The sequence below is a fragment of the Pelobates fuscus genome, chromosome 2, assembly GCF_036172605.1.
Source record: "Pelobates fuscus isolate aPelFus1 chromosome 2, aPelFus1.pri, whole genome shotgun sequence".
Lineage (NCBI taxonomy): Eukaryota > Metazoa > Chordata > Amphibia > Anura > Pelobatidae > Pelobates > Pelobates fuscus.
Genome location: NC_086318.1, coordinates 200,472,812 through 200,496,295, shown reverse-complemented (window position 1 = coordinate 200,496,295; position 23,484 = coordinate 200,472,812). Strand labels below are relative to the sequence as shown.

General features: G+C 45.7%; 1 protein-coding gene across 1 annotated transcript in view; it reads right to left on the bottom strand.

The window, feature by feature from the left end:
* FAM89A (family with sequence similarity 89 member A) overlaps positions 1-23,484 on the bottom strand; it is a 533,463-nt gene that overhangs the window by 465,122 nt on the left and 44,857 nt on the right. The window lies entirely within an intron of this gene.

The following is a 23,484-nucleotide window of genomic DNA, read 5'->3' as shown; positions in this document are numbered from 1 at the left end:
AATGCATAAAAAGATATAAAACACCAGTCTCCTGCAACCTGCTACCGATAGTCCGAGAAAGAGAGAGAAGGTCTATAATCAGAGTGTCCTCCTCGCAGCTCAATCCTCATGGACAGGGCCGCCATCAGGGGGTGACAACCGTCACAGTTGTCACGGGCCCGGCGGCCCTGGGGGGCCCGGACTGCTCTGGCAGTCCTGGGCCCCACTTTCCCTCTCTGCACACATAGATAGCGAATATCGCTATCTATGTGTGCAGCCCCGGGCCCCCGGCTTCCCAGTTACCGCAGAGGGGGCCCAGGCAGCACACAGCTTCTCTTCTTCTTGTTTCTGCTAATAACTCTCGCGAGACCCGGTTGCCATGGCAACGCTCCGCGGGTCTCGCGAGAGTTATTGGAGGAGAGAGGAGGCTGTGTGCTGCCTGGGCCCCCTCTGCGGTAACTGGGAAGCCGGGGGGCCCCACCATGCCACCGGACCACCAGGGATGGAATCTCCCCCCTCCCTAGACACAGGTAAGCAGGGAGGGGGGAGAAACAATTTAATTTTTTTTTTTTTTTTTATTATGTTAAAATGCCCCCCCCCATCCCCCACACCCCAGCACATTTACACACACACACTGCATACACTGACAACACACACACACACACACACACACACACACTGACACAACACACACACACTGCATACACTGACACAACACACACACACTGCATACACTGACACAACACACACATGCATACACTGACACAACACACACACACAGCATACACTGACACAACACACACACACTGCATACACTGACACAACACACACACACTGACACAACACACACACACACACACACACACACACACACACACACACTGCATACACTGACACAACACACACACACACACTGCATACACTAACACACACACACTACATACACTGACACAGCACACACACTACATACACTGACACAACACACACACACACACTACATACACTGACACAGCACACACACTACATACACTGACACAACACACACACATTGCATACATTGACACAACACACACACACACATTGCATACACTGACACAACACACACACACACACTATATACACTAACACAACACACACACACTACATACACTAACACAACACACACACTCTGCATACACTGACACAACACATTCTGCATAGACTAACACAACACACACTGCATGCACTAACACAACACACACTCTGCATACACTGACACAAAACACTATGCATAAACCAACACAACACACTCTGCATACACCAACACACTCTGCATACACCAACACACTCTGCATACACCAACACAACACACTCTGCATACACCAACACAACACACTCTGCATACACCAACACAACACACTCTGCATACACCAACACAACACACTCTGCATACACCAACACAACACACTCTGCATACACCAACACAACACACTCTGCATACACTGACACAACACACACTGCATACACTAATACAACACACACTGCATACACTAACACACACACTGCATACACTAACACAACATACATACTGCATACACTAACACAACATACATACTGCATACACTAACACAACAAACACACTGCATACACTAATACAATACACACACTGCATTCACTAATACAACATGCACTCTGCATACACTACACACTAACACACTCACTGCATCCACTATACTGACACACTCTGCATTCGCTACACATTAACACACTCTGTATTCACTACACTAACACACACCCTGCATCCGCTACACACTAACACACTCTCTGCATTCACTACACATTAACACTCTGCATTCACTACACTAACACACACTCTGCATCCGCTACACACTAACACACTCTCTGCATTCACTACACATTAACACACTCTCTGCATTCACTACACTAACACACTCTCTGCATTCACTACACTAACACACTCTCTGCATTCACTACACTAACACACTCTCTGCATTCACTACACTAACACACTCTCTGCATTCACTACACTAACACACTCTCTGCATTCACTACACTAACACACTCTCTGTATTCACTACACTAACACACTCTCTGTATTCACTACACTAACACACTCTCTGTATTCACTACACTAACACACTCTCTGCATTCGCTACACATTAACACACTCTGCATTCACTACACTAACACACACTCTGCATCCGCTACACACTAACACACTCTCTGCATTCACTACACATTAACACTCTGCATCCGCTACACACTAACACACTCTCTGTATTCACTACACATTAACACACTCTCTGCATTCACTACACTAACACACTTTCTGCATTCACTACACTAACACACTCTCTGCATTCACTACGCATTAACACACTCTCTGCATTCACTACGCATTAACACACTCTCTGCATTCACTACACATTAACACACTCTCTGCATTCACTACACATTAACACACTCTCTGCATTCACTACACATTAACACACACTCTGCATTCACTACAAATTTACACACACACTACATTCATTACAATGACACACTCTGCATTCCCTACACCCTAACACACACTCTGCATTTATTACACACTAACACACACTCTGCATTCACTAAACTATGGACACACTCTGGATTCACTATACTGACACACACTCTGCATTAACTGTACACACAGCATCCACTACACAAACATCCTGTATTCACAGTACACACACTACATCCACCACAAATTGAAACACTCTGCATTCACTATACACAGACACTGTGTCTAATACACACACTACATCCACTACAGACACTGCATCCACTAAACACATTTCATCTAGTACATACAAACACTACATTCACTACACAAACACACACTACATCACTGTACACACACTACATCCACTACTCAAACACTCTCTGCATTCACTACACATTAACACTCTGCATTCACTACACTAACACACACTCTGCATCCGCTACACACTAACACACCCTCTGCATTCACTACACATTAACACACACTCTGCATTCCCTACACATTAACACACACTCTGCATTCCCTACACATTAACACACACTCTGCATTCCCTACACATTAACACACACTCTGCATTCACTACACATTAACACACACTCTGCATTCACTACACATTAACACACACTCTGCATTCACTACACATTAACACACACTCTGCATTCACTACACATTAACACACACTCTGCATTCACTACACATTAACACACACTCTGCATTCACTACACATTAACACACACTCTGCATTCACTACACATTAACACACACTCTGCATTCACTACACATTAACACACACTCTGCATTCACTACACATTAACACACACTCTGCATTCACTACACATTAACACACTCTGCATTCACTACACATTTACACACTCTGCATTCACTACACATTTACACACACTCTGCATTCACTGCACTAACACACACTACATTCATTACACTGACACACTGCATTCACTACACACTAACACACTCTCTGCATTCACTACACATTAACACACACTCTGCATTCACTACACATTAACACACTCTGCATTCACTACACATTTACACACACTCTGCATTCACTGCACTAACACACACTACATTCATTACACTGACACACTGCATTCACTACACACTAACACACACTCTGCATTCATTACACACTAACACACACTCTGCATTCACTAAACTATGCACACACTCTGGATTCACTATACTGACACACACTCTGCATTAACTGTACACACAGCATCCACTACACAAACATCCTGTATTCACAGTACACACACTACATCCACCACAAATTGAAACACTCTGCATTCACTATACACAGACACTGCGTCTAATACACACACTACATCCACTACTGACACTGCATCCACTAAACACATTTCATCTAGTACATACAAACACTACATCCACTACACAAACACACACTACATCACTGTACACACACTACATCCACTACTCAAACACACTCTGCGTTCACTATACACACTGCATCCGCTACACAAACACACACTCTGCATTCACTGCACAAACAGTATCTAATACACACAAACACTACATCCATTACACACATTCTTATTCACTTCCACTATACACACCACATTCAGTCCCGCATCATTGTCAGCAGACTAGGTAGGGCGTGGGCGGGCCCGGGAGGGAGGGGGCGGGGGAGGGGGGGCCCAGACCTTGTGCTTTGTCAGGGGCCCCAACATTTCTGATGGCAGCCCTGCTCATGGATACACGGATACACGGTGTAGGTGCAAAAACTTCCGGATTGTTCAGATGCAATGCATTTCTCCCCTCCCACGGGGCTTTTTCAAGCATGCTTGAAAAAGCCCCGTGGGAGGGGAGAAATGCATTGCATCTGAACAATCCGGAAGTTTTTGCACCTACACCGTGTATCCGTGTATCCATGAGGATTGAGCTGCGAGGAGGACACTCTGATTATAGACCTTCTCTCTCTTTCTCGGACTATCGGTAGCAGGTTGCAGGAGACTGGTGTTTTATATCTTTTTATGCATTGGTAATAAAGAAATTCTTGGTTTACACATATCCGGATTGGCCCACGTTCTTTCTACACTGAGTGGATCCCACGATCACTGGGGGCTGATCCTCCCTGGAGCCTGATAGTTTGGGGTGGTACTTCAACCACTCCACCATTGTGAGTGAGATACCTATTTATTTATTGTTAATTTTGCACTGTACAAACATATTGCACTAGGTGTTGTATTATTTGTATTACAGAGCCGTGTATTATTTGTTCCAGAAGCTCTGCAAGTATATCAGTCCTTTTTTTATTTATATTGGATATCCCTTGTCTGCACATATATGCACTTTGGCACTCCACATATTGTGTAAATTTCTTAAAGCACTATAGCACTTTGGTATTATTGCATTGTAATCAAATGTGTTATATGCCCTTCAGATTTTTTAGGTGTGATTAACACTGTATTTTATTTATTGTAAGCGCACTCACTATTCCTTAATACATAGACATACAGTATCATACATACAGAGACATCCAGGCATACAGACACATACAGGCATACAAAGATATACACGCATACAGAGACATGCAGGCATACAGACACATACGTACAAAGACATACAGGCATACAGACACATACATTTGTACATACAGAGACATACAGGCATACGGACACATACAGACACATACATTTTGTACAGAGACATACAGGCATACAGAGACCTACATACATACATACATACAGAGACATACATACATACATAGATACATACAGAGACATACATACATACAGAGACATACATACATACTTACATCAGTTCAATCTTGTCCCCTGGATGCATGCTGTCTGGCTCCTTGGAGTCCTGTCCTGCAGCCCAGCCCCATCACAGGGCGCCAGCCGCGCTGTGTGGTACACAGGGAGCAGGGATATGATGTCATTCATATCCTCGCCCCCTCCACACAGCCTGTGGCAGACACCAGGGTAGGTGCAGTGGCGTACACATGACCCATGGGGCCCCAGTGCGCAAATTGATCCGTGCCCCCACCCCCCCCTCCCCCGCGCTTACTCTGCACGGGCCGGGGCCGCAACACATGGTGGCGGGCACCTGGTCGCAGGGGTTGCAGGGCTGTGACCCCTGCGACCGCGGTATGTACGCCAGTGCATGCAGATGCACACACACTTAAAGGACCACTACAGACACCCAGATCACATCAGCTCAATGAAGTGGTCTGGGTGTCAGGTCCCTCTAGTTTTAACCCTGCAGCTGAAAACATAGCAGTTTCAGAGAAACTGCTATGTTTCACCGAGGGTTAATCCAGCCTCTAGTGGATGTCTCACTGACAGCCGCTAGAGGAGCTTCCGCTATTCTAAAACACTGAACGTCCATAGGAAAGCATTGAGTAATGCTTTCCTATGGGCGGTTTGAATGCGTGCGCGGCAAGAGCATTCGGAGCTGAGAGGCGGAGGGATCCCCAGCGCCAAGGGAGTCTGGCGCTAGAGAAAGGTAAGTGCTGAAGACACACACACACACTCTCACGAACAGATGCATACACACCAGCTAACAGACACATTTACTGACAGACACACTCAGCGACAGACATACATACACACTCACTGACAAACACACACTCACTAACAGACATCAAACAGACTCACTAATACACACACAAACACGCTCAGTAAGAGACACGCAGTAACACACTCACTGACACTCACTAGCAGACACACTCACTGACACACTAGCAGACACACACTGACACTCACTAGCAGACACACACTGACACTAGCAGACACACTCACTGACACTCACTAGCAGACACACACACTGACACTCACTAGCAGACACACACACTGACACTCACTAGCAGACACACACACTGACACTCACTAGCAGACACACACTGACACTCACTAGCAGACACACACACTGACACTCACTAGCAGACACACACACTGACACTCACTAGCAGACACACACACTGACACTCACTAGCAGACACACACTGACACTCACTAGCAGACACACACTGACACTCACTAGCAGACACACACACTGACACTCACTAGCAGACACACACACTGACACTCACTAGCAGACACACACACTGACACTCACTAGCAGACACACACGCACTGACACTCACTAGCAGACACACACACTGACACTCACTAGCAGACACACACACTGACACTCACTAGCAGACACACACACTGACACTCACTAGCAGACACACACACTGACACTCACTAGCAGACACACACTGACACTCACTAGCAGACACACACACTGACACTCACTAGCAGACACACACGCACTGACACTCACTAGCAGACACACACGCACTGACACTCACTAGCAGACACACACACACTGACACTCACTAGCAGACACACACACTGACACTCACTAGCAGACACACACACACTGACACTCACTAGCAGACACACACACTGACACTCACTAGCAGACACACACACTGACACTCACTAGCAGACACACACACACTCACTGACACTCACACTAACACATTTTTTTTTATTTAATCCCCCAGCCTCCTACCTTTTTGGAGTGCTGAAGGGATTCCCTGGGGTCCAGTGGTGCTGCTGGGCTCCTGGGCGGGCGGGTAGGCAGGCTGGCAGGCTGGCTGGCTGGCGGGCACGCGCGAGGGAGCACTCTCCCATGTGTGCTTCCTCTTCAGCTCCCTCGCGCACCGCGTAGGGATGCCGGCGCCGGAAGATGACGTCATCTTCCGGCTCCGGCATCAGTATGCGGCGCGCGAGGGAGCTGAAGAGGAAGCACACATGGGAGAGTGCTCCCTCGCGCGCCCGCAGAACCGGGCGCTCGGCCACGCTACAATAGGTCGTCGGTTGGAGGGGAGCGCAGTGCGCTTCCCTCCTTCCGGTCAGCCTGATTTTGCGCCCCCAGGGCCGGTGCGCCCTAAGGCGGCCGCCTGGGCCGCCTTATGGTAGCGCCGGCCCTGGGCATATTGTTTTACTCAGAAGATGTAACTGAGCATTATTTAGGTTTTTTTTTTTTTTTTTTACGACAGTGGCCCATATCAAGTGTAAGAAATACTCAGCAAAAATGCAACATGTATGTAAAAAAAAATCAATTTTTTTCTTCACCACAAACATTGACATAAATTGGTGAAAAAATGGTGACAAGTTAAGGCACAATATACTCAGTATACTCTTGTGCCCTGTTTTTTCGCTCTCCATAAGTTTAAATGGTAATCCAGACGTGGACCCCTTGCTCACGTTGCCTAGAGACTAGATATCAGCTATGCCTCACTTATGATGCCTAACAAGGCTGAAACAATCGTCTAGGGTTGCTGTGTCTCTTGTGCAAAGAGAACTTGCTGGCATTTCTGATCTGGACTGCCCGTATGGGTGGGACCAGTCTCATATGTTTCAGAGATGTTCTCTCTGTAATGGCACAATATGATCTAAAACCAGCTTGAGATCTGAGCAGGGATCCACCGAAGAGCAGGCTATTTCAGCTGCTGTCCTTTCTCAGTATACTCTTGCGTCCTGTTTTTTTGCTCACAATATACACCATATAAGATACCCTGGGGTGTCTGCTTTCTCAAATGGAAGCACTTTGTGGGTTTATTATAACATTTAAACTGCTACAATGCCACAAAAAGAGACATAGGCCCGTCAAATCAATCTATGAAAATTCTAACTTTAGAAACTGAAATAGCCTTCTCTCTTATATGGCATTGTAGCTTCACAGAATAGTGCCAAAGGCATACAATGGGGGTATCATTGTACTCAGCAGATATAGCTGAACACAATATGGGGTTCTGTACAGAAATAGCGCACACCATCTTTGCGAAAAACACATGAAAAAAGCCTTGTTACATGTGCATATGCCAAAATAGAGAAAAAACCCCACAATTTTACTCCACTATTTAGCAGAGATCAGCGATGAAATGGCTACGTAGAAAATGTGAAACTAACTTTAGGTAGATAGCATGTGATGTCTACTTTATATAAATATATACTTTTATGTGGCAATTTTGTTTTTTATGATGGCTACTAAATTTACAAGACAAACATATCCAACTTCTAAAATTGTTTCACATTGAAATTTTATTTTAGTCCTTGTATTTTGTGACCTGTAACTTTCAAAATAGGCTGAAATCCTATACATATTATGTACTCTATAAATCAAGACACATAAATGAATTTATTTTGAATTACTTTTCCTAAGCTGGACATATTATGCACACATTATTATTGCCTAAACTGTGAAAAAAAAGTTTTAGGGATTTTTTGTGTGCGTTTTTTCTCTTTTTTGGGCATTTTTTTTATTATTAATGAGAATTTATATATGTATTTTGACATTTAATTATATGACATTTAATTAAAGCCCCCTTTGTACTCTAAAAAACTGTATATAATACGTGTTGGTGCAATAAACGAGAGAGATGTAAAAATGCAGAGACGAGCTACAAAATTGATAAAAGGAATCTCTTTAGTTTGGAAAAACGGCACCTCAGAGGGGATATGATAACATTATACAAATATATTCAGGGCCAATACAAACCATTATCTGGGAATCTATTCATAAACAGGACTAAACATAGGACATGAGGTCACACATTTAGGCTGGAAGAAAGGAGATTTCATCTAAGATAAAGAAAAGGTTTTTTTTACAGTGAGAGCAATAAGGATATGGAATTCTCTGCTTGAAGAGGTGGTTTAAACTGCAATTGGATAAATACTTGCAAAAACATAACATACAGGGATATAATTTCTAATTAGTGGGGTAGTAGCTGCTTGATCCAAGGAGACATCTGACTATTTTGGGGTCAAGAAGGAATTTTTTCCCTGTTTGTTGCAAAATTGGAAGCGCTTCAGACTAGGTGTTTTGCCTTCTTTTGGATCAACAGCAAAAACATATGTGAGGAAGTCTGAACTTGATGCAAGTCACTTTTCAGCTAACTATGTAACTGTGTAACAAACTGCAAAAAATTCAAAAATTGCATGTGTCCTTAAGGGTGAGACAAGCTTCTGAAGCTGTGTCCTTAAGGGGTTAAATAGAAACAGGAATCTGCAATAGCACTATTAGACCACATGGTGTCACAAGGTGTATATCTCTGAACCAGTTTTTAAATATACAGTTCGTGAAAGGAAACGTGTGTGTTTTCTAAACCCAATTGTGTTAATGACATTCCAATATTTTGTTTTCAAGTTTTCTTTTTCTCTGAATTTTGTTATTGTATATATTCCTGTGTTCGTGCATGAAGAAGAACTTAAAACCCACACAGCTCCATTGTATTCTAAACCGTTTCAGAGAAAACAAAATAATGATGTCAGGATAGGAGTTTAAAAAGGAACTGTCCACTGAAAGTAGTACAGTTAGGAGGCCTGCAGCAGAATTGATATCAGGATGAAACATGATACATGTGTGCACGCTAATTTGCATCTCCAGCAGAGCATTCTGGCCGAGTTATAGAAAATTATTTATTGAAAATGCTGTACCCTAGAAAGTTCTCTCTACAACTTTCTTTGATATCTCTATCTGTATCTCTCTCTCTCTCAATCTCACATTGTAACTGTCTAAAAATGCTAATAATTACTTTCCAAAGTTGCCATTGAATTTGTCAAGCTTCTTGAATAAACGTTGAAAAAAAAAAAGTGTATTCTGAAATAAACTAGAGCTAATCTCAGGCAAACACACTGAGCAAACGTCTATTAAGTTATTGACGTCTATGTGACCTCATCCACCCAGTGTTTAGTATCTAATTTTTATAGACTTCTGCTTACTATTTAAAGGGGAACCATCACTTCTCAGGAAAGTAGGCTTAACATTGAAATTGAATGTATATAAAGGAACACTACATGTTCCAGCTGTTATATATGGTTATAATGCCACTGCCAGGAGTGCCCTTGCGCCTACCTATTGAAAGTAGTCTGTTTACCAACGGTTTGACAACTTAACTGGGGTCCATACTGCATGGCTTAGCTCATTGGCTAAAAGCGTTAAGCTGACATTTCCAGTCCATGAGCTAGCCATCCACTCCAGGGTTTCGGCTTTCAATAGCAGGCTCTAGGTACGTTTTCAAGCTGTTAGCAAATGGTTTGATTGATTACATTGGAGGAGAGCCAGGGTACTCCTCGCATCATAAACACTACAGTGTGATGTAGTGGTTATGGTGGTTTGGTATGTTCATGAAGGAAACAGGAAGCCCAGGTTCAGCCTGGTAAACTGTGGTATGAAGGACTGCAGCCTCTACATAGATAATCCAAAGTAAAAATCCACATGCTCAAAAGGATGGAAACTTCAAACTGGATTTAACAGAAATGGGAACACAACAAATATACAATGTTAAAACCTTAATCATCTATAACAAAAACAAGGAGCTTCACAGAACTTAAACCTGCAAAAAAGGTGCAAAGAGAAAGGGACACCTCAAAGGGATGTGTGTAGTAACCATGGTAACAAAGGTAAACAAAACAATGCAATACAATACAATGCCCATAATGATAAACATGTATAACAGAAATGAATAATTCAGCACAGTAGAAACTACAGAAATATAACATTGTATATTGTATTGGTCAGTATTATATTATGGTTACCACCTGTGCGGATGTCATAACTACAAGGGAGATCATGTGTGGGGTTTTTATTGGGGGGGGGAGGGATTTCTTCTTGATTATTTGATATACTATATTATATTTCTGTTTTGGACATGCCACTTTACTGAACTATTGATGTATTTGGCCAATGTACTGTTACGTGTGTATCATTATGGACATTGTATTTTGTTGTGTTTACCCTTCTTACTGTGGTTACTACACACATCCCTTTTTTTTGTAGCCTCTTTTGCACATTTATATTCTATGAGACTTTTTTAAGGATTAAGGCTTGATGCCGAAATGTATATTTGTTGTGTACCTGCTTATCATAAGTCCAGTTTGAAGTTTCCGTCCTGGATTTTCTAATTTGTAGAAATGATTGTACAATGTTTCTGTTTCTGTTTGTTTTTCTACTCTATCTATGAAGATTATTAGGTAAAAACAGAGCTTGTAACAGTGATAGAAAGGAATGATAATTAAATCCTGGGTAGTGATAAATTAAAAATCCACACATCTGCATTTATTTTATTTTTCCAAAATCACAATCACTTATTTCCTAAAGAGGCACACTAAGCACCATAACAACTACAAGGCAATAGTGATCATGGTGCCAGGAGTCCCCTTAGAACTTACCATCCCCCTTTGTCCCATGTCAAACTGGCTGTCTATTGTACTCTTCATATCTCATGTAAAGTTCCTGCTTCTGCATTAACAACATCAATTTGGCCTGTCTTTGGATGCAAATCATTAGGTGAGAACATCAGCACATGCTTTCAACCAATGAATTTCATGCAAAGAGGGATGCAGTTGATATATATAATGCAGGGTATGGGTGACTCAGGTAAGTGTTCAAAAGCAGATTGATCAGGCAGCAATCAGGACAGGCTAGTAGTTAGTCAGAAATAAATAAAATATAACGAAATAACATTTTGGTTTAGTTAATCTAATATCCCCACACGCCGTAGCATATAGATCTTGATTACACGGAAGCAATGCATTGATATGTCCGGTAGAGGCTGCACTTATAATACACAGAGCAATTTATACACAATGTACGGTACTTCAATAGGTGTTACTATTAGTAGTATAACACTATCACATTCCTCAAAAAATTATAATAGGGGTTTAAAAACTGCAAACAAAACAGATATTTGAAAAGAGAGAAGTGAAGAGGGGCCCTTCCCAAATAAGTTGAAGAAAACAAGGTGTTTTGTATTTTTTAATTCTTTTTTTTTGCAGGCGATGATTGACAATACAGTTTCATAACACATGAATGCAATGTCTAACAATAGGCATAGTTTTGGTGATAATGTTGTGTGGTTGTCACCCTTTTTTTTATATTACTAAACATCATAAACACATGGTAAGCATGCTACGATAAATCTTCAACGTAAATAGGCCGGCAGTATCAAATGTACAGAGAGCATCATGAGTTAACAAAATATGTGTAAGGTAAATAGACCAGGATTAATCAATGCAAAGGTTGCTAGTGTACTGCCAATGGAACTTATCATGCCATAGAGAAGTAGTGAGTGAAACTCAAACCTAAACCAGCTCTGCTTATGAAAGGCTACAAAAATACAGGCTATAACAGAGAACTGGATAGCATAACCAACGTAATAATAGATATAACGTCGCCCAGGGGAACCCCAGTGCTGACGTCTGAGGTGAGCTATGCCCTTATTAACCAGAAAGGGTGGTCTAGAGAGGCTAACTGACAAATCATAAGGAGAATGAATCATAAAGCATAGGAAAAAGGTAGCTAGTAGCTTTATATCAAGGCTGCTTAAGGCCTGAGACTAATGGCTATGCAGCAGCATAAGTTACTGTTCAGCCGATTCCCTCCAGGGGGAAAATACAGTCCTGGTCTAGTCTGGCTGCTTGTCAGGGCCGAATTAACATAGGGCCCAGGCCCATGGAATAGGCCCATTGATTGTACAAAAAAATATATATATTATTTATTTATTTTACACACTACTCTTAGAGGGTTGCCACCTGGCTGGTATTTATTTCAGGCTGCCTAGCCGGTGCCTATATTGCAGTTATACCAGCAATACAAATGCCGGTATTTTTCTCAGTATAAACAGAAATTACTCTGCAATACCAGCACTGGCCAGTAGGGGTCGCTGTGTGTGTGTAGAGAGAGGCAGGGATAGGAAGTTACAGCATATACCTGCATCTCTTTACTCACTGATCTGCGGGAAACAGCTATAGAGCACAGAGAATCAAGACAGCAGTCCCAGCCTGCAGAGACAGCCTACAGCTCAGGGAAGTGAGGGATGGGGTAAAGGCTGCAGGGAGACTTGTCGACACTGTAAAATCTGGGGACACAGGGAGACCTCTGGGGATGCTGAGACATGGGGACACAGACACACATGGGGACGCTGAGACACTTGGGAACACTGGGATACATGAGGACAATGAGACACTAGGGACTCAATGTCCCTACGTATTTCAGTGTCCCCATGTCTCCCAGCCAGTGTCCCTAGTGTCTAAGTGTCCCCAAGTCTCCCAGTGTCCACACGTCTCCCAGTGTCTGTGTCCCCATGTCTCTCAGTGTCCTCTAGTGACATGGGGACACTGGGATATATGGGGACACAGACACTAGGGAACACTGGGCAACATGGGGACAAATACATGGGGACACTGGGAGACATGGGGACACAGACACTAGGAGACACTGGGTGACATGGGAACACTGGGAGCAATCCATCTATACAGCAGAATCAAACTGTAAGTAGTTTTTGGTGATTTCACAGCATTTTCTCTTATGTCACTCCTTGTGATTTACATCATGTGATGTCACATAATTACATAATTAGTTATGCGCATTAGTAAGGTCTGTATTTTTTTTTTTTTTTTTTTACAATAAAGGTGGCAACCCTAAGTACTCTTCTTAAGTATGGAAACTTAAGAGGGATATATGGAAACAAAACTTGTGTGGTCTAGCTGAACTGAAATTAGTTACGGTAATGCTGACTTTGGTCTATCTAACACTGTGGCATGTTCCCGTTCTTCTACACTCACTACATACACCTTTTCTCTGTCCCAGACTATATACCAGGAGATTCTGCCTGCTAGTAAGAAGGTTAGAAGACAAGTGGCCCAGCGAGTGCTAGGGGACAGTCCTTAGAAAGCATGGAGCAAGCGCATCATTAGACGCATTTATGCCAAGCTCAGGATGCTGTTGGCCAGCATGTATGATCGGCAGGCAGCCTGACATGCATTCATGCCAGGCTAGCCTTCCAATTATTTGGGCAGACACACCTCCTTTTTGGGCATGTTCGTCCCTTTCAGAAGTTCTGGTTACATGGTCCACCGCCCATTGACTTTCTGCTTCACTGGACAGTGCTGTTAGGGGAGGTATGGATTTACTTGAAAGGTGAAAGCATTAATTAGAGAGAGATTAGCATATTTTAAGAGAATCTGAGTTTTCTTATAGCTGCATCCTATGAGTTTCCCTTCCGCAACGTCTCCACCAGGTACATAATGCTTGAGAGGTATGACTGTTTTAGTGTTTTTGGTCGATAGGATTCTGTGCTTAGGCCCCTCATAATTGTCAGCACCAGGCCCACTGGGCTCTTAATCTGGCCCTGCTGCTTGTGTGCGCCCTGACCCCAATAACAGCATGTGCGGCATCCAGGTGTAGTAGCAAGACAGTCCCAGTAATAGTAATGGAATCTCTCGCTTAGTACCTGCTTTCTGTGGGACGGTACGGTCTGCACTGCTGGGATCATGACCTCTTGGTGGGACTCGCCTTGCAGCCGCTCTCTTTTGTCGCTTTGCCCCAGTACGTGCCCGACTCACCACCAGGACCAACATCTCCAGCAGGATCCTGGGCGGTAATCTCAGGGGGGGTTTGATCACTTTTTCCCTGTTTAGTAGACAGTTGCAGGTGTCGCTCTAGCTTGTCCCAGAAGGCAGCAACGATTTTATTGAGGGATCTAACAAGTGCAACTTTTTCCCTGCAGCCTTCAGCTTGACACAAGGCCTCCGCCATTTTAGGTTGTCCTCCTGTTTACCTCGAAAACAAGGTTTTTGTCTTGCTATCATGCGCTTTCCAGCTTAGGTCAGATCTGAGAACACTTCCAACTCTCTGAGAGCAGGGAGCGGTGGCAGCGGTGGCAGCGGTGGCCTGTGACTGCCAGACAAAAGGTTAGAAGTTAAAGAACGGTTGACTGCTTATATTGGGAGGCACCAAGAACTCCAGGCACTATAACCACCATGGCATGCTATAGAAGTTATCGTTCTTACAGTGTTCCTTTAATGTCTAGCTAAGTTACTATAACTAATAATCAGTGTTCTCTGAAGAATACCCTAAATTCTGTCATGGTATAGATGTACAGAATGGGGGCTAGAATATTATATGCATCAAATAAAAACACCTGCATCATTTCTAGTGCAATATATGTCTGAAATACCAGTGAGCAACAAACAGTTTGTATTAATAGCTCGTTATTGCATAAACAGATAACCATTAAAGGATTTAAGGAGGTTCACGTGGTGCTGGATGAGGATTGCCAGCTGATTCCTTTCTAGAGCAGACATGTACATCTCATTGTAATTGTTGCAGTCAAGGTGCCAACAAGTGACACGATAACAACGTGAGGAAGATATATTACGGCATGATGTGTACCTGCTAGCATGTATTAATTGAGAGCAGGAACAGGTGTTTCTGGTGTAATGTAAAGTTAAAGGTTTCTGCTTGCACAATGTGATGGCGAGCAGGGATGGTCAGGCAAGTGGGTCAATTGCTCCCTGGGTGACTAGTCATGGGGGTAGGAAAATATAGTGACATTATGTAAGAACTTTTAAATCACATCATGTAATTTATCATCATTAAAAAAAAAAGATAAGAAAAGCAAAGATTATTTAAAGGAGTTGGTTATCTTCCCCACATAGATTTTAAAGGATTACTCCAGCCTCCACGCCTACTTCTTGTCACGCAGCCAACCGGGTCCGCTCCTCCCTGGCGGGCGCGCATCATAGCAGCAGCATTCCCACACGTCAAGGGGAATGCCTCTGGATCTTTACCTGTCCTGCAGACACCCGCCGGGTCCGCTCCTGCCAGAGAGCGGTATGGGTCCCAGTGGGCGCACATCATTGCGGCGGCATTCCCACATGTCAAGGGGAATGCCTTCGGATCCTTACCTGTCCTGCAGACACCCGCCGGGTCCGCTCCTGCCAAAGAGTGGTATGGGTCCCAGTGGGCGCACATCGCTGCGAGGCATTCCCACACGTCAAGGAGAATGCCGCTGGATCCTTACCTGTCCAGCAGACACCCGCCGGGTCCGCTCACGCGCCGTACACGGCAGGCACATCTCTGTCTGGCAGCATTCCCACATCTCTGTCTGGAATGCCCCCCATCACTCACCTAAGCACCTGACGGTAGCTCCTCCCCCTCACACAGCAGCCGGGTCTGCAATCATTAGAAACGCAGGCTGCTGCAGATTAGACGCTTTTAAGGGTTTGTAATTAACCCTTAGAGTGCCATTCCATTTTGAATGTGTGGGTGTGTCACACACACACGTCCACTATTACATGCTTCCCTGCAGCCAATCAGGGAGCACCTGAGGCTATATATACCTTTTTTTGTCAATCAAATTTGTATTGATATGTAAAGAATTGTTACATGCGGAAGTACAGTACATTTTGTAAAGGAATGATTGTGCATAGTGGCGTTTTCTTTGTACATGTTGAGTCTCTGCTTGTTTGTCCTTGTTCAAGTTAATCCTCTTAAGTATGTAATATCACTTATACTAGGTGATACAATGGGTAGTGTAGCGGAGAGGCAGTACCATCTGCAAGGTCTCCGCTGGTATACAGGAACACAGGTGATAATCAGCATAGGCAGGTATAGCATACAATATTCCAGGTAGCGTAGTACGAATCCTTCCCTCCCAGGAACTAGACGAGACTTAGGCTGGGAGTCAACTGAGTGCTTTATTCCAAGTTGCAGCATTTATGCAGGTCCCCATGCAAGGGGTTTCCATAATGACATAGCAGGGGCATTCCCCACATTTCTCCCATCATGCATTGCATTTCTCCCATCAGGCACTGCTGGACGAGAGGGATACTCCCACTGAAATATACAGTTAAGTGGATTATCCCCTCGTGCAGCAGAACTGACAATTAACAGTTAAAATACATAACTTGGGTAATATTCGGTATATTAACATGGTTGGACGTTCGGTAGATAGCTGGGGTCTGAGCGCACATTTCGTGAAAGTACCGCTCTGATCCCAGCTCATCTAACCGAACGCCGCACGAAATACATATACTTTTGCTTGCTTCAAACTACAGATTGAGCTTAGGAGACCACATTACCGAAAGACCGGGGCTCCCGAACGGCTTGGAAGTCCAGCGGTATTCGTGCCATCGAGTAGCCGATTTTAGTTCCAGGCACTCGAGGACCAAATACCGCTGGACGAACAAAGGATCCAAGATGGCCGACCGCCGCATGGTCGGTAGTCGAACGAAGGCCACCCTGAATCCTCTTAAATACCGATTGCAACATTGTTGCAATCCTTAATTGGGGCCACACGACCTCCTGTGTGTGGTCTCCATTCGGTAGTCTGTTTGTTTCACGAATGGTGTTGAAATTCACAGTTCGTGAAACGATTACCTGAAGGTTGGCGGTTTACATGCCACCAGCATACGAATGCTAGCATTCCCCTGAACCAAAATATACATAATACATACACGCTTGGTTCTTTTAAAGGGGTATACACATACATTAACAGTGGTTATACATACAGGACAATATATAGTGGCTGTATTTGCCACAGGTACTGTATGCTTTCCGTACCGAAGAAAATCATCGAGGTTAGATCTGGTGTCGGGCGTGTGTTCCCGACGAGTGTGAGAACCCTTGGAGAAATGAAATTGTGCCTCTGGGATATTTGAGGCCTGAATACCCCCTTGTATCGGGACAACAGTGCATCCTTTTTAAAGATAGTGTATGTGACTGTGTGTTTCCTATCCTTCCTCCCCCCCCCCAGCATCCTCCACTTCTGTCGTTATTGTCAAAGCTGTGCAGGTGAGGTTATGCGGGTAAGCCACAATGTGTGGTGAACAGTTCGTCTCTGTCATACGATGTCTTGTAGATACTGCGTTATACTTGTAATTTAGTTTACCAACCTCAGTGTTTATCCATGTCGTGAGTCGTGCGTGTTTGTGGGCCCATCGTTGCCGGGTCTAAGCCCCTATTGTGACCATTGAACCCTTGTCCGTTTGGTACCCAAACGTACACCGTTGCGTATTGGGTGCGCCTTTCATGGGCTGAGTGAATTCCTTCGTCGGCCCATGGGCCCTGTTTCCCACTACTCCCTTGCCTTTGAACCCTTTGTGGTGTTGCACCTCGCGTTGTGGGTGTTGGAGGCAGTACGGTCACAGGTTCCCTATCTAAGTGCCGGGCGCTGGAGTTTGTTGTGTCGGTTGTGTCGAGTGTTGTATGTGGCTGGGATGGCCCATGGTTTGTGTGCAACGCTTTGTTCCGTAGCAGGGGAAGCCAGTATTCCTGTGTCTTTGTGCTCTGGGTCCCCATTCTTTGTCAGGCTGAGGTCGTGGTGAGGAGTTCAGCAGTCTTAGGTTATGGTATGTCGGTACTATGTCTGTCATCAGTCTGGGGGGTCGGGGACAGGGGTTATTATGGTTGCAGAGAGTTGTCCACTTATTCGTATGGGTCGGGTCTGTGTTAGTCCCCGGCCCCCCCGCAGCGGGCGCAGCCCTCCCCCCCTGCACGGCCCCACCGCCGCAGCCCCCTTGGCTACATAGTCCATCCACGGGTACCAGGTCACCGCACACTTGTCTGCTCGTCCCTGCAGGGAGGCCGTCATCATTTCCATGTTGTAGATGTCTTCCACCCTAGCGATCCACTGCCCCAAGGAGGGTACTGTTGTGTTTTTCCAGTGTGTAGGGATGAGCGTCTTGGCCGCCGTGAGCAGGTGTATGGTGAGCCTTTTTTGTATGCTTTCAGTGGCGTGTGCGTATGGTTAAGCAACATCGTCAAGGGTTGCAGTGGTAGATCGGTGCCTGTGATTTCTTCTATTGTGCGATTCACCATTTGCCAGTATGGGACTATGAGGGGGCATGTCCACCAGATATGGTAGGCTGTACCCTTCTCGGTTCCGCATCTCCAGCATTCGCCGGGAATCGTGTCATGGACATGTCTTAAGATGTCCGGGGTCCTATACCAGTGCGTCAGGATTTTATAGTAGCATTCTTGGTATTTTGAGCTTATGGTTCCTTTGTGCGTCAGCTGGAAGATCTTGTTCCATTCCATGTCCGTGAGCTCAATCCCCGTTTCCCTTTCCCACCGCTCCGTGAAGCCCAAAGCGCCCTTGCCTCCGCTATTCATTAGTGCCGAATACATAGATGATACGCCGTGTGCGAGATGTTGCCTAGCCGTGCATAGTTGTTCCAGATATAGGAGGGGGCGGTGTATATGATCCTTCCCCTTGATAGCGTTATAGTCGGTTTTGAGTTGGTGGTAGTGGAATTTGTCCGCTCTGGTTGTTCTGCGATCCTGTGTCAGGTCTCTCAGGGGTTTAAGGTTCCGGCCGCTACACCATTGGTGTAAGTAAACCCAGTCTGTCGCCTGGAAGGTTTTAAGGGCAGCAGAGTTTAGTCCGCCCGCTAATTTTGGGTTGTTAGTTATGGGTGTGAGTGGATTGGGTGATGTGGTGAGCTGCTTAGCGTACCTTATCCCGCACCAGACCCTAAGAGTGGCGTCTATCATCGGGTTGCCTGTGCTTATTTCTCCAAGCGTAGCCTCACCCAGCCACAATAAAGCAGGGATCTTCCCCTGTGCTTGTTGAAGCTCCTTTGCGTGTGCCTCGCTCCCCACCCCACCTCAGGGAGCCCCAGAGCCATCAGTCGACCCCCAGGGGCCCACTCCATCGGCTGAATCCCCTCACCCACTCGTGCACCCCCCCTGGAGTCCCCGACCCACCCAACTTGTGAGGGCCACCAGTATGCTTCACCATTAAACTATCGGGCATAACTCTAAGTTGACAGGGCCGCTGGAACAGTACATACCCCTTCAGAGGCCTCCACGTGTTCATCCATATGAAGCGTAGAATTGTTGCGGCAGGAGCCGTCAGCCTCCATGTGGGCGCTGATCCAAGAGGGGCGGTGGAGCGGGTCCCGTGTTCGTGGGTGCATCCCCATCGGTAACTATTCTTCGGGGCCCTTAGGGCTGCCCCTTCGCCCTGGCGGTCCGGAGTTTGGGCGGAGGTTATGCGCTGCTTCTGTTGGTTCGGTTGCTTGAGCCGGGGGATTGTCTAGGATCCAATTCGGGATCGGCACATCAGGCAAGCCGGTCATCCGGAGGAAGCGGGGCACGTCGTTGGGCTAGCGAATAACATGCCAGACATTCCCAGTTCTGGCCTGGAGGCTGAATGGAAACCCCCATTTGTAGATGATTCTCCGTTCCTGCGGGAGGCGGGTAAGTGGCCTCAGGGCCCGTCGGGCGTCGAGGGTGATAGTAGACAGGTCCTGGAAGAGGGAGACCTGTGCGTCCATGTAGGATACAGCTCTCATGAGGGCCTCCTTTAGCTGGAACGACACCAGTGAGCAGACGATGTCTCTGGGTTGGCTGTCTCTCCTGGGGGCCCTCAGGGCCCGGTGCGCTTTCTCTATGCCGAATTCCTGTGGAGCTGTGTCCCCCCAGGAGGTGCCTGAATAGGCCCGTGAGGATCTCCTGCAGGGCCTCACCCTCCGCCTCCGGCAGGCCCCAGAATCTGATGTTGTTCCGGCGGCCCCTGTTGTCCAGGTCTTTGATCTGCCGGCGGAGATCCAGGAGGATGTTGCCCTGCCTCGTGGTGGCCAGATCCGCGGCCTGCTGATGCTGTGCGGCCTGCAGGTGAGTTTCTTCCAGGGCATCTACCCTCTGCTCTAGTGCGGAAAGGTCGCTACGAACTGCTGCAATTTCCTCTCTGATAATAGAGCGCAGCTCAGCCACCATTTCGGTTTTATCCCTGCGGGTCAGCATGCTTGTAGAGATCGCCGCAATGTCCGCTGATATCTGGGACAATGTGCCTACTGCAGGTGAGTCTTGTGTGGATCCCATTATGCTGGAGCCAGGGGATGAGGGTGCCCGCGTGTCTACGTCCCCAGAGCCGCACCGAAATTCGTCCATCGGGCCCGGTGGCTGCCGCCGGGGCTGCGCTGTATGGTCCTACGGTGGTCAGTCTCCTGTTCTTCCCCATTTGGGGGTTTATTTTAGTTTATTGTGGCTAATTTATTGGGCTTAGCAGGTTGGGGCCTAGGAGCTCGAGTTAGGTGCGTCTCACTCCATCGGTGGTCAGGCCACGTCCCCCTATATATACCTTTTTTGTCCATTTCTCTGTGCCCTGTCGTGGTTTCCATTGTGGTTATCCGAGAGCGCGTTTTTTGGTATTGATTCTAGTGTATTTGACCTTGGCTTTCCTTCTAATTATCCAATCTCTGTATTCCTTGACCTTTGGCTTGGCTTCTGACTATTCTGACTTCTATATTCCTTGACCGTTGGCTTGTTTATTGTTTCTGTGATTTTTGCGTTATTGTCTATAGCCTGTCTTGTGGCTTTTTCTTTTATACGTGAAATCCAACCAAAATCCAGGGTTTTCATAAATTTTTACTTAAGTTCTGCGTGTTGGGCGTCAGCTATTCCTGACACTTCTGCTGTTAGGTTATTAGTGGGAAATGGGCTTGGGGCAACAGAATTACAGGGGGACAGGTTGACAGGGGGTTAGAGGCTCCAATCCCCTGTTACTCTGTCCTCTTACCCTGTGTCAGTCTGTCCCCCTAACACCCTAGCCCTTTGTTACTCTCTCCATCTAACCCTGTTGCGTCACTCTGTTCTCCTAATCCCCTGACTCCTTATCTCTTTGTTGATCTGTCCTTCTGAGGAACAGTATGACATTGGATTAGGTTGACAGTGTGACAAAGATCTAAGTGCACAGGGGCTTGGAGGGACAGAGGTTTAAGGAACAGAGTGACACAGGGCTAGAGGAAAAGAGTGACCCAGCACTAGGGGGACAGCGCAATTTGGATTCAACAAGGCTAGGTTCAAAGTGTGGCAGTGGTAGGGGGAGAGTCAGTGACACAAGGGGAACAAAGTGAAAAAGCCCTAGGGGGATGGAGATTTTGAGAAACAAGTAGACAGCATGAGAAAAGGCTAAAGGAACAGTGACACAGTGACACAGTGACACAGTGACACAGTGACAAAGGGCTAGGGGGACAGGGAATTAGGGGGCAGGGCCGGTGCAAGGATTTTTTCCGACATCACAATGCCCCACCCAAATGATCTGCCATATGAACAAACGCCAGTGCTGCACACAGTGTGTTTACATTAAAAAGCCTGCAGGGACCGACTATAGACACCGGAACCACTACATTAAGCTGCAGTGGTTCTGGGGACTATAGTGTCCCTTTAATATGAGATAAATTAGAGATAAGTGTCACTAATAATATACTAGATCGCCTACTTACAACCAGATGAGGATGATGACGGGCTCTGGCTGCAGTTTGGCTCCACTGGTCGGGTGTAGAATAGGCTCTCTGATTTTTGTGACCACAGTTACAAACAGCCTCCAATGTTCTGGAGGAACAGGAAACAGCTTAATTTTTGGGGCCCCTTACACAGCTCAAGGTCTGGGCCCCCACAGCCTGATGGTGAGTATGCCCATAAGGCCCACCCATAAGTCCACCTACATGTTCCACCCATGAGTTCGCTCACAGGGAGTGGAGTGTGAAGGGTATGTGTTATGTGTTATTGTACAGGATCTAATGTGTGTGCTTATGCAATGTAGTGTATAGGGATACCAGTTTGTGTAGGCAATTCAGTGTGTGTGTAGTGGATGCTGTGTGTTTTTGTGTAAGGGATAAAAAGCAGTGTTTGTGTGTAAGGGATGCATTGTGTGAATCTGTGTTTGTATGTGTTAGGGATGCAAGATGTGTTTCTGTGTAAGTAAGGGGTGCAGTGTGTGTGTCTGTAAGGGGTGCATTGATTGTGTCTAAGGGGTGAAGTGAGTGTGTGTAAGAGAAGCAGTGTTTGTGTGTGTGTGTGTGTGTGATGCATTGTGTGTCTGTGTGTAAGGGATGCAGTGTGTGTGTGTAATGGATGCATTGTGTATTTCTTGTGTGTAAGGGAAGCATGGTGTGTTTGTGTGTGTGTGTGTAGGGATGCATTGTGTGTTTCTGTATATTTATAGGGATGCATTGTGTGTTTGTATGTGTGTGTGTGTGTGTGTGTATTGTGAAAGAGAGTGTTTGTGGGGTAGGATAGGGGCTGAGAGGGGAGCAGCTCTTTATTTTTATTATTAAATATTTGTTTGTCTCTTATCCCCCCTCTTTGTATGTCTCCTACATCCTCCCAACTTCTTTGCGTGTCCTACTCCCTCCAGTCCCTTTGTGCGTCTC